Below are 11,389 nucleotides of genomic sequence, written 5' to 3'. Positions count from 1 at the left end.
CTATATGGTGTCGACACAAGCAAATCGCACGGTTCAATGAAATTGTATCACGTCACAGTTTCCATTTGGCTACAGGCAATTTGACGGTGATTTTTGACCGGCTTGCCGAGCATTAAATTTGATGAATCGGATATCAATCGAAAGCTGACTCTGCACTGATTACGAAAATATAAATTTTATTCCGCTCGCGGCCCTGGAACCCTCACAATCATCCCCCAATTATTCATTGTCGAGTAGATTGGCAGTGTGACGCAACAATGCTGTCTGGCGAAACGAGAGACTAGCTCAAGAGCAAGGATGCGGCCGAGCGGCGAGAGTGGGATCAGCTGACGTCGCGGCAATAGCGATGTGCAAACGCGCCACAGAGAAACGCTGCGCTGTTGATACTTTTTCTATGCGTTTCGGTACAAGCAAGCACACACCAGCCTTTCCTTGACTTGTAAGGGTAGAACTGGGTCCACAGAATGTATTAGGGCCCTACCAAATTTCGCGCAATATCCTTCAGCTGATAAAGATATGTAGGCTACGTCTAAGTAGTCTACATTGGATATGTCAGATTATTATGATATCGATTGCCTTGGCCCGCTTGTTGCGTAGGGCTCCAGAGACACGTCGCGCTGTTGATGGCGGGTGTCGATACTTTCTATAGTCGCTTTTATGGTTAAGTGTGAGCAAGGAGCATTGAGCATGAGCAGTCGAGCATACATTACAAGCTTATATTTGATCCGTATGGGTAGGACTTGGTCCGCGAATACAGCAGGTAAAATGTTGATTGTTGAATAAAGTTTAACAGCAGGAGTGTCGAATTAAACTGGTATCGCTGTCCGGATTCAATCCGTTACTAGAAAGCTTGCGGGCCATACCTGCCAAATGATTCCGAAATGTTACCACCAAATTCATACCTTTGTTTTTCACTGGAATATATCTGATATCACTATAAACGTTGACGTTGGAATTTGGTTTAGCATTTTTCAATCACCAAATAGTTTTTTTTGAATGCCGGGGACCTTTTGCGTCAAAAGTAATACAGTGGTATCACAGATATTTGAATTATATTCATTCTGTAGCCTGTATATATATTCCTAATGTAACTTACGTAAAGCGGATTTGCAGTATTTTTTTCGCATCTGTGAATAACTGAATGTCCATTGTCCATTCGGCCCAACAGAGTTTGCACTTTTTCGCCTTCTCGGAATTTGGCAAGGTCACCGACGTGGTGCTTATGGGGACTAGAGTGAAAACTCAACACTGTAGTTGTATTACTACATTATGATATATTTACATTATCTAAATTTGCTGTCTTGAGTGAATCTTATTACTTGAAAGTATATTTTTCTTACTAGAAATATCTCTAACAGCTGAAGGATTGCGCGAAAATTGGTAGGGACCAAATACATTCTGTGGACCCAGTTCTACCATTACAAGTCAAGGAAAGGCTGGTGTGTGCTCGCTTTTAGCGGAGCGCATAGAAAAAGTATCAACAGCGCCACGCATCTCTGGAGCCCTACGCAACAAGCGGGCTAAGGCAATCGATATCATAATAATCTGACATATCCAATGTAGACTACTTAGACGTAGCCTACATATCTCTATCAGCTGAAGGATATTGCGCGAAAATTGGTAGGGCCCTAATACATTCCGTGGACCCAGTTCTACCCTTACAAGTCAAGGAAAGGCTGGTGTGTGCTCGCTTGTACCGAAACGCATAGAAAAAGTATCAACAGCGCAGCGTTTCTCTGTGGCGCGGTTGCACATTGCTATTGCCGCGACGTCAGCTGATCCCACTCTCGCCGCTCGGCCGCATCCTTGCTCTTGAGCTAGTCTCTCGTTTCGCCAGACATCATTGTTGCGTCACACTGCCAATCTACTCGACAATGAATAATTTGGGGCAGATTGTGGGGGTTCCAGGGCCATGAGTGGAATAAAATTTATATTTTCGCAAGCAGTACAGCGTCAGCTTTCGATTGATACCCGATTCATCAAATTTAATGCTCGGCAAGTCGGTCAAAAATCACCGTCAAATTGCCTGAAGCCAAATGGAAACTGTGACGTGATACAATTTCATTGAACGGTGCGATTTGCTTGTGTCGACACCATATAGGACACTATGGCATAATACTGTACTAAGAAGTTTACAAGATATTCACTAGATTACTTTATCAAGGTACATGTCACTTACTACTGGCATGTAATATTCAGAACAATATATATACGGTTGTGTGAGTCAAAACTAGCATTTGTGATGAGGGCGTGGTTATACTCAGCTATCGCAGCTCCCGCAGCTATCACTTATGGATATACTCAGCTATCGCAGCTATCACCAAAAATCGCAGACATCCAGGTCATTTAAAGGTCACGTATCGTTTAGGGCGCAGCTATCAGCGCTGGACCTTGTCTGGGTTGAAATAGTGCGCAGCTATCAGATTCGGAGCATGTGCGGGTTGAAATAGTGATCAGCTATCATATTCGGAGCATGTCTGGGTTGAAATAGTGCGAAGCTATCAGATCCGGAGCACGTCTGAGTTGAAATAGTGCGCAGCTATCAGATCCGGAGCAAGTCTGAGTTGAAATAGTGCGCAGCTATCAGCTCCGGAGCACGTCTGGGTTCGAATATTGCGCAGCTATCAGCTCCGGAGCACGCCCGGATGCAAATAGTGCGCAGCTATCAGCTCAGGAGCACGTCGAGTTGAAATAGTGCGCAGCTATCAGCTCAGGAGCACGTCTGAGTTGAAATAGTGCGCAGCTATCAGCTCCGGAGCACGTCCTGGTTGAAATAGTGCGCAGCTACCAGTTTCAGAGCATGTCCGGGTTGAAATAGTGCTCAGCTATCAGATTCGGAGCATGTCCGGGTTGAAATAGTGCGCAGCTATCTGATCTGTAGCGACTCCGGGTTGAAATAGTGCGCAGCTATCAGATCCGGAGCAAGTCTGATTTGAAATAGTGCGCCGCTATCTGATCCGTAGCGACTCCGGGTTGAAATAGTGCGCAGCTATCAGATCCGGAGCAAGTCTGATTTGAAATAGTGCGCAGCTATCAGCTCCGGAGCACGTCCGGGTTGAAATAGTGCGCAGCTATCAGATCCGGGGCAAGTCTGATTTGAAATAGTGCGCAGCTATCAGCTCCGGAGCACGTCCGGGTTGAAATAGTGCGCAGCTATCAGTATCAGAGCATGTCCGGGTTGAAATAGTGCTCAGCTATCAGATTCGGAGCATGTCAGGGTTGAAATAGTGCGCAGCTATCAGCTCCAGAGCACGTCCGGGTTGAAATAGCGCGCAGCTATCAGCTCCGGAGCACGTCCTGGTTAAAATAGTGCGCAGCTATCTGATCTGTAGCGACTCCGGGTTGAAATAGTGCGCAGCTATCAGATCCGGAGCAAGTCTGATTTGAAATAGTGCGCAGCTATCTGATCCGTAGCGACTCCGGGTTGAAATAGTGCGCAGCTATCAGATCCTGAGCAAGTCTGATTTGAAATAGTGCGCAGCTATCAGCTCCGGAGCACGTCCGGGTTGAAATAGTGCGCAGCTATCAGCTCTGGAGCAAGCCCGGATGCAAATAGTGCGCAGCTAACAGCTCATGAGCACGTCTGGGTTCACATAGTGCGCAGCTATCAGCTCAAGAGCACGTCTGGACCAGTGTCGGGATGACTCGAGCCATGACTTGACCGTGACTCGAAGCAAAATTAACGAGCCAATTTCAAGTCATCAAGTAATCGCTGTCGATTAAATCACTCGCACTTCTTTTTCCTATTTTATCTTCTTTACTTTTTGTTCAGTGTTCATGCCTCCTCTTTACATCGCCTAGGCCAGCGGTTCCCAACCTTTTACGTCTCGTGGCCCCCTTTGGCCGATAGTTGAGCTGAAATTCCCCCCTATGAAAAATTTGCCTGTGATTAAAAAAGGTGCTTTTTAACGCACAGCCATTGTTGATTGAGCAATTGCTGGACAATCATATTCAGATATGTCCGAACTATGTCGAATGCGGACCGCACTACACTGTGGTAAAGTACAGCTAAACTTGATCTGTTTTTTTTAGCGGTCAGGTAGCCGCTGACGAAACATAAATCACTATAAGCCCGCTTGCTATGGCCTTGAGTCGAATCGATAAAATTGATATGTTTTTCACATTAGCTCATATGTTCACTTAAAAAAGGTAAACATATTTCACCAGCGGCCTTGTGCTGAATTCGGCTTGACTTTTTCCTGCTTTTAGTAGCAATTTAGTCGGGAGGCTGTCGCGGGCCCAACGAAATCGTCTCGCGAGCCTCACTTTATCAGGGGGTGTAACGGTGTATAGGCTATATCTACGGAAGGCATTGAAACATACACCCAGCTGAAAATCCGCCAAAGAAACATACACTTGTAAAGAATTAGTTTCTACGTAACAGTTCTACCATAAAAATCTAAAAACCTTGTGCACCCAGTAGGTCTGTTTTGAGGTGTTCATGGTGTGTATTGACTACTATGTTCATTTACACCAGGCCAATTTCCTGCACTTTTGATATTCCGTAGCGGCCGACTTATAGAACGGCCAACTTCTATAGCCTTTTATAAGACACCGCTCAAACGGATGGAATGGCAAGGAGGACCCTAGATAAACCCCAACACTCAGGTAGGAATCCTGGAGTCGACCTCGGTCGGACTCGAACCCAGAACCCATTAGTGTTGCAGCTGTGGAGTTTACCGCTGCGCTATTTCGCCACACATTGTGAACCATGTGTATCTTCCGATACAACGCCAAAGTCACATTACCTCCTAAAAATTTCAACATTCCCCAATAGGGGAATCCCCCCCCCCCCCCCCGTCGCCGATTGGGAACCACTGGCCTAGGCCAAGGTGGGTGTCTAATTCCATAGACTAGGCTACTCCAAGTCGCTTCGACACCTTCCTGTCTTTTCTTTTCATTGTATCGCATTTTTGTGGTGTATCAAACTGATAAAATTGCTAATGAACTATATAATGATGATGATGATGCCGTTATAGTAGATTAAACTAATAACAATGTGTCTCTGTTTCTTAGACGGTTCAATGCTTAAGTTGCGCATGCGCAGTGCTCCCCTTTAGCAACCCTTTTGTATGATTTAAATCGAACAACTATGGTCTGTCCGTTTATATTCTCACGGAAGTGTAGATGGGTGGTGTAGGCTATTGTACCATATAAATTTGTTCTCAGGGACTGTTACCAGCAATTTTCCATCGGATGATATCTGGCTCTTGTTATGACGCATGATGGGCTCTGATAGGAATATATATCGAATATCAATCTCCTGTCTTTTTCAGGTTTATCATTCCATTCATACAGGTCCATTTCAATACTTTAAAAATCCAGTGTTTCTCAACCGGTGGGTCGCGACCCACCAGTGCGCCGCGAAGCTATTTTAGGTGGGCCGCGAAGACGCTCTAACTGTTATACTTTCGTATTCAATTTTCCAACTATTCTAGACACTTTATATTCTCAAGATTAGAAGAGTTAATGCACATTCTTCTCCTCCAAATTTCAATTGTTTTGCGCCCACAAGCACCACAAGCCACGTTGCCGTTCTCACAATAATTCGTGAGCCAGATTTTCGTCACAGTCATATTGATTGCAGCGTGAAATCCGACGTTATTGTGTAGCGACTGTAGCCTATGCTTGAAATTGAAATTCATTCTTTCCTCCAAAGGCTTTGCGAACGTTGGTCGTGAGATGCAGCAATCCAGCCCAATTTGTCGTTACAATCAGCAAACAATTGTCGCAACGCAAGTTACTCACTTTGTGTTCGACGTAAAGACGAATGGCTGATTGGATACGTGCTTGCTCGTCTGTTTCTGTCTGTGGTAATCATGGTGTTTTTCTACAACAACGGTCATTTACACCGGGCCGATATTCTTTATTATGATTCCACATCTGACGACTTGGAGCACGGTCCACTTCCAGGCTTTTTTAGAACACCGCTAAAGCAGATCAGATGGGAAGGAGCCTACATAAGCGTTTCACGCCTGTAATCATCTCTGTTACATGCAAGATGTTATGTTCTTGATCTTGTTTGAACAATAACTCAATACGACGAGGTTGCAATAAGAAATCAGTATATTAACAGCAGAATAACTTTTAGACAGGCGACACGATCCAGAGTGCAGTTAAATGAAAGACCCCGAGAGAACAGAACACAGGGTATAAATACAAAGCACGACACACGAGGAAATAATGATTGGCGGTAATTACTAATCCTAGACAAATAAGAGACAAACGATACCAACGTAAAATGCACGAACATAACAGTCCTCCCCTGTAAGTTTAAAGTACAAGGTAATTTTACGTTGGCCGATAGAAATCAGTCTGGGTCCTAATTCTAAGCTGTTAACGTCTGCCCGACGTTCGAGCAGGACTAGTTGCAGGGCGTTGTGCCCTATTCCTGACCAATGGTTGCTCAGCTTGGGACTGTTGAGGCCGAGCAACTTCCTGTGTGGCTGTATCATGACCAGCGGAAATCAAGCGTGGTTGGAGTTGGTTTTTGTGCCTCCTCCAATACCCATGATCTGTTTTTATGATGTACACAACACGCCCCAGTATTTCCGTCACCACGCCAGCAACCCACTTGGGTCCGCTTCGGTAACTGCGAGCGTAAACCGAGGAACCAATCTCAAAATGAGTGACTGATTGTCTAGGCGTAACGGGTTTCGATTTGTCGAAGGGCGAGCACAAACTTAACAAATTGCGCGGCTGCCGACCATGTAAAATCTCGGCAGGCGTTTTCCAGTCTATGCCCGGGTGCGGTGCACATCGGTACGTAGCGAGAAGTGTTTGGAGCGCGAAGTTGAGATCTTTTCCCCCGTCGCAATTTTTTATCAATCCAGCTTTTAGAGTCTGGACGAAACGCTCCGCTTCCCCGTTAGAGGCAGGGTGAAAAGACGGTGATACGATATGGCTGATTGCCAAATTAGAACAAAACGTATCGAATTCATTCGATGTGAATTGCGGCCCGTCATCCGTGACAATTGTTATGGGCAAGCCTTCAATACAGAAGACTTCCCGCAAAGCGTTGACTACACACAAGGTTGTGGTAGATCCGACATTCATTACTTTAACGAAAGGATATTTCGAATGCGCATCGACGATGACAAGAAACATTTTATTGTTTATTGGACCTGCGAAATCCAAATGAATTCGTTCAAAGCTTTCAGAAGTTTTTGGCCATTCGCGATACTGACGATCAGGCGCTTTCATTACCTTACGGCAAGCGTCGCAACTCTTAACGAGATTTTCAATGTCGCGATTAATGGAAGGCCATGCGATGTAACGTCGAGCCATCTGCTTCATTTTCGCGATACCCCAATGTCCTTCGTGCAACAATGATAAGACTCGAGAGCGAAGTGACTGCGGAATTACTACGCGCTGAAAACCATCAATATTGAGCATGACTATGTCTTCGTGCAGAGAAAGCGAATGTTTGCGAGTCGAAAACCAAGAAAAATCATCAATGTGCACCTTTGGATTCCAATTACCATGAGTGACAGATAATTTTACCAATTTCATGGTTTTGTCCTTCAGCGTCGCGTCGCGAATTTCATTGCGAGTTAACGGCAAGCCATCGAATGCCATATTAATAGCGTGAACGATCTCCGCGTTTTCACGAATTTCCAGTTCGTCAAACTCAGGGTCTGGACCCTTTGGTAGGCGAGATAAACCGTCGGCGTTTCCGTGCTGATTAGTCGGTTTATAGCGAATATCGTATTGGTAAGCCATGAGCGTTAGTGCCCATCGCTGTAAGCGTTGCGCTGTAATCACGGGAATTTTCTTGTCTGGCGAGAAAATAGCTAAAAGCGGTTTGTGGTCCGTTACGAGCGTAAATTTTCCACCATACAAGAATTGACGAAATTTAGTGACTCCGTAAATGATTGACAGAGCTTCCTTCTCGATTTGAGAGTAGGATTTTTGCGAATCGGAAAGCGTTTTCGACGCGTGCGCGATCGGTCTCTCTTCGCCATTGTGCTCAATTGAGAGGACAGCGCCGATTCCGAATTGAGAAGCATCAGTTGACAAAATGCGCTGCTTGTTTACATCATAATGAGCTAACTGCGTAGCGTCGATTACGTCGTTTTTGAGAATGCGAAAAGCTGCGTCACAGTCCGCATTCCAAAATGTATTTCGCGTCTTTTTGAAGAAGGCGATACAAAGCAGCGGCTTTATTCGTAAAATTAGGAATAAATGCGCGATAATAATTGACTTTGCCCAGGAATGCCTGTAGCTGGCGAACATCCTGAGGTTTAGGCAACAGTTTGATTGCTTCAACGGATTTGTTAGACGGGCGTTTGCCGTCCTTGTCGATTATTTGACCAAGGTACTCGATACTACTTTGGAAAAATTCACATTTAGCGAAGTTGACGGTGAAACCGTATTCGGTGAGGCGCTCAAAGAGTAGCGATAAGTTGCGAAAATGGTCGCGTTCATCAATGCCAGTAACGATTATGTCATCGATAAAACTAGCAACACCGGGTAAGCCGGCGATCATGGCATCAATACAGCGTTGAAAATTGGCGGGACTAGATGCGACTCCGAAACACATGCGTCGATAACGGAATAGACCGAATTGCGTGTTGATGACACACAAATTCTTCGCATCATCATCTAATTCTAGCTGAAAATAAGCATCGGCAAGATCAATTTTCGTGAAAATACAACCACCCTGTAACTTATGAAGGATTTCATCCAAGGAGGGCAGGGGATGTTGATCTATCTGAATTTGTTGATTCAATGCTTTGAAGTCACCACAAATGCGTACTGATCCATTTGATTTAGTGACGGCAACAATTGGTGCTGCCCAATCACTGTAATTGATTGGTTCGAGGATACCTTGATTGACTAATCTATTCAATTCGGTTTGAACAGCGATTTGCCTTGCGAAAGGCAAAGGACGTGGCTTGTTAAATACGGGCTTGGCATTAGGTTTCAAGTGAATTGTCACCTTTGTCTTGGTGCATCGTCCTAATACATTAGAGAAAACGGAGGGAAATTTGGACTGAAAAGATACCAATTTGTCGTTCGAATCAGAAATGTCAATAGTATTACATGATTGCGATTCGACCATCTGCGAGGAAATTGCATCCAAAGCAGACGTTCCCTTAGCGGTCATGGAGAAAGCATCGCTCCAATCGAGACCAAAAATGTTTTGCCCACGGTGTTCGTCGAGAACCACCAATTTTAAGCCAACTCGAACTTCAGAACCCACCTGCACGGTTACAGTGCAAATACCTTTCACTTTCAATGGCTTGTCGCCATACGCTACGAAAGAGCAATGGTATGCTGAGAGTTTCGGAGAGCCCAAAGTTTTGTACCCAGTCAATCCCACCATGGCGGAGGGTGCACCAGTGTCCCACTGTGTCGGCAACGGAATGCCGTTGATGCTGGAGTTGATCCAGAGCTGGTTTCCCACGCGTCGATATAGTTGATCGATGTCGAAGGAGAGGAGTGGCACTGAGCAGAAATTGACGGATGTGACCTGTTGCGTGATACTGGTTTGGTATACATGCACACAGGTTTGATATGACCTTTACGACCACATTTCTGACATACTGAATGTCGATATTGACAGTCTTTTCTCTGGTGATCGATGAAACAGCGGCTGCAGGATTTCAGTCTTTCCGGGAAGTTGCCTTGGTTGGATTTGGAAGGTTTTTTCCCTTTCTGATAACTTCCCGTCATTTTGTTGACGACGGAAGTGTCTTTACCGCTACTCTCGCCCTGGATAACCCTATCAGTTTCCAGCGTTCTCACGTATGTTGCGGCTACTTTGAGAACGTCGTCAAGGGATGGATTGGTTTGTGTTAGACAATGCCGTCTCACATCCGCGTGCGGCGTTTCTTTAATGATGAGATCGCGCATTAGCTCATCAACGTAGCTCTGATCACAGCCATCTCTTGAGCATATGAAGTTGCAATCCTTGGAGATTCCGCGTAGAGTCGCGATCCAATCTGCATACGATTGTCCCGGCTGCATTTTGCAATTGTAAAATTCGTACCTGGCTGCTTGCACATGAATTGAGTCCCTGAAGTGTGTAGGCTAGACAACCTCTCAGTCAACGCGTCGAAAGTTTGCGCACTGACATCAGCAGCACCAAACAAATTACGTAGGAGCGAGTACGTTTCAGGTCCAACCCATGAGAGTAGACACGCTCTTTTCTTCTCCATGTTGGAAATGCCGTAAATTGCTAGGTGATGGTTGAATCGTTGCAGATACTGGTCCCATTTCTCCTTTGATTTTACAAATGAATCAAACTTGGGAGCGGTAGCTTCAGATGTTGACGCACCGGGACCCAGCCACTGCGTTGATTGCGCCATCTCTGTCATGACTTTTGCCATTGCTTCGTCATGCTTTGCTTGTTGTTGTACCATCATCTCTTGCTGCTTCGCTTGTTGCTTCAAATCTTCTCTGTGCTGTGCGTGTTGTTGCTCCAGCTGTGCTTTTTGGTTTGCCATTGTTTCATGTAGGCTCGCCATCATTGCCTGCTGCTTCTCGAGAAGCTTCAAAATACCTGAATCCATGCTTTACCTTCGTCGCAGAAATAACTATGAATCCGACTTCTGACACCAATTGTTATGTTCTTGATCTTGTTTGAACAATAACTCAATACGACGAGGTTGCAATAAGAAATCAGTACATTAACAGCAGAATAACTTTTAGACAGGCGACACGATCCAGAGTGCAGTTAAATGAAAGACCCCGAGAGAACAGAACACAGGGTATAAATACAAAGCACGACACACGAGGAAATAATGATTGGCGGGAATTACTAATCCTAGACAAATAAGAGACAAACGATACCAACGTAAAATGCACGAACATAACACAAGAATTTAACTGCCCCACCCTAATCCCCCAATTGGTGCATCGAGCTTGAAGATGGGCGACAATTATCCCATGAATCAACATATTCAACATATATTATGGAGTATTTGTTTGGAGACTTATTGAACTTCTTTCAAATTTTCTTCGCGCATGGCACGAATTGGCAACGATAGTGTCTTGGTTTGCATAGCGGTTTACACATCTCCCTAATAGAATAATACGCATAATTGATCGAAATAGGCCTTTCGGTTTCGGCCATTGCCGCTCCACGATGCACCAAGACATAAGAAGTTTCGGCCAACATGCGACTCCCCGAATTATGCAGCCAAAAACGTCGACAGTGAGAAAACCTCTGCCGAAAAGGATCGAAACCTTCGGTATATATATGTCGAATTGTCCATGGACTATATGCGGCACGCGCCTAAATGACTGTCTCCAAATATCGCTGTCTCCAAAAATTCATACTAGTAGCCTATATGTAATTGGAAATATCATTGACTGAATGCCATACATGAATTCCAGAAAATATTCGCACTAGGCGCGACCAGATAACTGTAACACACTGACA

Source organism: Botryllus schlosseri, chromosome 11, assembly GCF_051294905.1.
Source record: "Botryllus schlosseri isolate E-star chromosome 11, Bs_hap1, whole genome shotgun sequence".
In the NCBI taxonomy this organism is placed as follows: Eukaryota; Metazoa; Chordata; class Ascidiacea; order Stolidobranchia; family Styelidae; genus Botryllus; species Botryllus schlosseri.
This window is presented reverse-complemented; position numbering follows the sequence as displayed.